Source organism: Mauremys reevesii, unplaced genomic scaffold, assembly GCF_016161935.1.
Source record: "Mauremys reevesii isolate NIE-2019 unplaced genomic scaffold, ASM1616193v1 Contig2, whole genome shotgun sequence".
NCBI lineage: Eukaryota > Metazoa > Chordata > Testudines > Geoemydidae > Mauremys > Mauremys reevesii.
This window is the reverse complement of record NW_024100826.1, coordinates 87,432-91,154: the sequence shown is the minus strand read 5'-3', so window position 1 is coordinate 91,154 and position 3,723 is coordinate 87,432. Positions and strand designations below refer to the sequence as shown.

Sequence of the window (3,723 nt, the reverse complement as noted above, 5' to 3'; positions counted from 1 at the left end):
CCACCTGTGCCACAACAACTGCTTTTCTGCATCTCCAGTAAAAAGCCAGGGTTGTTATTAGGAGGTAGGTAGCAGAGCCCCCATGAAGTTAAGTTGCTTTGGCTTCAGATTTCTGCCCTGAGCCCCAGTGAGTCTAACACTGGCCCTGCTTTCTAGTTTATTTTGGTGGACCCCCACCCCAGAACCTGCTGGCTGCCTCCCAGGGGGCTCTGGACCCCTGGTTCAGAACCATGGCCTTGGAGCTCTGTTCAGAAGGAGGGAGCAAAGCTGCTGCCTTTCCTGATAGCTGAACTCAGGCCCTTAGAGTGGGATATTCCTGCCCTGCCAGCTGCACCAGGAGAGCTCCCTGAGGAGCTGCTAGGCCTCAGGGATGGTCTGAGCCTGCAGGGCCCCCAGGGGGCAATGAAGCAGCTGAGACAGGCTGGGCACCTTGATTCCCAGAGAACTGCCCTGGCTCCCTGCTCAGCAGCAAAGGATAATTTCTCCCCCGTCTCCCCAATAAATCAGCCTGGAGCTACGTGCAGAGCTGAGGGTTTCTCCTTTCACTCCTGCTGGAGAGGGCTGGGGTCCCAGAGACATTTCTAGCAGAGCATTTGGAACTGAACTGGGGGAATCAGCCTCATTACAGAACGCTCACGTTCAGACCACATCTTTATTTATAATACGATATAATCCTTCATCTTACAGAGACTCTGCTGCTGATCATGAACTAGACGCACATGACCTCTAAACAGCTGCCATTCAAATGTATCTGAAAGTTACATGGAACAATGATCTGTGTTAAAGGAAAGTTGCCATTTATTAGAGTTAGTGCACAAACAGAGGATTGAATGTGTAACGGAGTTTGGTAAATCTTGGTTATTTTATTTTTGTAACAGGCTCCTGTCCACCTCCAGTAGTTTTCAGTCCCAATGGCAACTTACTTACCAAATGTAATACAGACTAGTCCATTCCTCCCAAGTGGATGTGATTCTTGTTCTTCTGCACATTATAGCCCATGGAGGCCAAGGACCTGCAAATGTGTTTTCATGTGCCTTTGTTTAATTGATGAAAACAAAAACCTAGACACTTAGAGGATTGGAACTGGTTTCAGCTGGGGGACACGTTTGCTAGGTTTTTATGCATTTGCACAGGAAAATGTTGAGTGTTTCCATTGATTTCAGGCATCCCTATTCAGTGGAGCTCCTGAACATAATGGAAAAGGATATGCAATTATTTTTGTTAAAGGAAGAGGTTTTAAGGGGGCACTTGGATTTGAACCAAAGGCCACTTGATCTGCAGTCAAACACTCTACCACTGAGCTATACCCCCATAACATTTTCATAGGTAAGTCAGTGATCTTAAGGATTTTGAAGGACAGGCTCTGCCTCAGCAAGTTCCTTTTCTATTGCCAGACCAGAGGGGTTTTAAAAATGGGGTTTGATTGAACTTTATATATATATGTAGACACCACAGCTTGCACACCCACCAACATAGCTTCCCCCCAGTGACATAGCTACCACCTCTCGGGGAGATGGATTAACTACATGGACAGGACAGCTCTCTCCCCTCCGCTTAGAGCATCTTCATTATTTATGAATAGGTGGGAAATAACCTCCTGAATGGACAGTTACCAATTTATCAAATATTGCTGTGTCTGCATTTAATATGGGTAACTGGTCATACTGGGCTGGATTAGTAGGAACATTGCAAACCGATTGAGGGAAGTGATTATTCCCCTCTATTCGGCACTGGTGAGGCCACATCTGGAGCATTGCATCCAGTTTTCGCACCCCCCCCCCCGCCCTAGAAACAAATTGCAGACAGTCTAGGAGAGGGCAACAAAAATGATTAGAGGGCAGGGGACTTATGAGGAGAGGCTGAGGGCAGGGCAGTGCAGAGGGGCAGGTGGGGCAATTTGCCCCAGACCCTGCAGGGGCCCACATGAGAATATAGTATTCTATAGTATTGCCACTTTTTTTTAATGGAAGGGGCCCCCGAAATTGTTTTGCCCCAGGCCCCCTGAATCCTCTGTGTGGCCCTGCCCAGACCATGGTGCTGTCCCCCCACTCCACCCACTTCCCTCGTTCTCCTCCCTCTGAGGCCCCACCTGTGCTCCGTCCTCACTCCCATTTGGCCACTTCCCACCCCTGCTCTTCCTCTTTGGCTGAGGCCTGCTGGTCCACCTTTTGCTTGCTCCTCTCCTCCCCCAAGGCCGCCGCGCGCCTCTCCACCCCCGACCCCAAGGTCTGCCGGCCGCCCACACCTCTCTGCCCCCTCCCCTGAGACCTACCCTGCCCATACCTCTCTGCCCCCTCCCCTAAGACCAGCCCTGCCCACCACTTGCACCTCTCTGCCCCTCCCCTGACTTGCCCAGCCCACCGCCCACACCTTAATGCCCCTTCCCCTGAGACCCACCCTGCCCACCGCCCACACCTCTCTGACCCTCCCCTGAGACCTACCCTGCCCACCGCCCACACCTCTCTGCTCCCTCCCCTGAGACCTACCCTGCCCCCTCCCCTGAGACCTGCCCTGCCCACCCCCTCACCTCCGTGACCTCTCCCCTGAGAACTGCCCTGCTCACCACCCATGCCTCTCTGCACCCTCCCCTGCCCTGCCCACCTCTCAAATCTCTCTGCCCCTCCCCTGAGACCCGCCCTTTCTTTGGTCATCTGTTATTCCTTGAAACATCAAGGATGGAATAAAAAGCTGAGTTTACTCCAGGGTGAGGAAAGAAAGGAGCCACCAACCCCCTGGCAAAGCTCAGTGCCCCAGAGAAAACCTGCCCTCTGCTATCGCAATCACTGATGTACTGGGGATATGATGGGAAAGAGACTGTCTGAATGATCAAGGCAGGAAATGGACAACAATCTACAGCAATGTCATTAGCCACAAACACACTCTCCTCATGCTCCAGCCAGAAGGGAAAGGAGCAGGAATTCTTGCAGTTCAGCCATGGACACACTTACACAACGGCACAGCAGTGTGTGTGTTGTGGAAGCTGGTCTGAGGAAACAACTGAAATTGGTCACTCAGTGAGAACAGAACTAGAGTGTAATGAGAGCCACATATCAAGCAAAGTGGTTGTGATTGAGTGGTTAAGGTGATAGACTAGACATTCTTTGGGATCTCCCTATGCAGGTTTGAATCCTGCTACCTATGGAGGAAGTTGTGGTTCTTCAGTTTCAACAGAGCTGTGTTGTTGCTCCAAGCCTGTGCTGGGGGTGCTCTGCTGGTCGCTGGTAGGGTGGCAGGTAGGGTTCCTTTGGTGGCTTGCCTACAGAGGGTCCACTGGTCCTGTGGCTTTGGCAGACTTCCTGTGGGAGGGCTGCTGAAGCTGCAGGACCAGTGGATTTTCCGTGCTTGGAGTGGCAAAATGTCTAGAACTGCCCCTGCTTGTCTCACTCTCAAGCTAGGTGTACACTAAAGGGTAACATGGCTTTAGTTAAAGTGTTTTAATTGAACAGCTGTTGCATGTCCACCCTGTGTCACCAGAGCACATCCATGCTAGAATCTCTTGGATCGCCACAGAGAGCAGTGCACTGTGGGTAGCTATCCCACTATGCAACTGGCTGCAGGGTGCTTTGGGAAGGGTTTGCAATGCCTCACGGGCTGGTGCAGCATCACATGATGCAGGTTTCTCTATCCCATTGTTCTATGGGCATCCTACTAGATTGCCAGCTGCTTTTCAACTGCAATGTGGGGTAGAGAGCGTGTGTGTGTGTTGCGGAAGAGTGAGTATGT

The 3,723-nt window shown here is 51.4% G+C and overlaps 1 non-coding gene across 1 annotated transcript; it reads right to left on the bottom strand.

The window, feature by feature from the left end:
* Positions 1–1,239: 1,239 nt before the first annotated feature.
* On the bottom strand, positions 1,240–1,311 carry TRNAC-GCA. Its single transcript has one exon. It is a non-coding gene; the product is annotated as a tRNA-Cys (tRNA).
* Between the last annotated feature and the right edge of the window lie 2,412 nt (positions 1,312–3,723).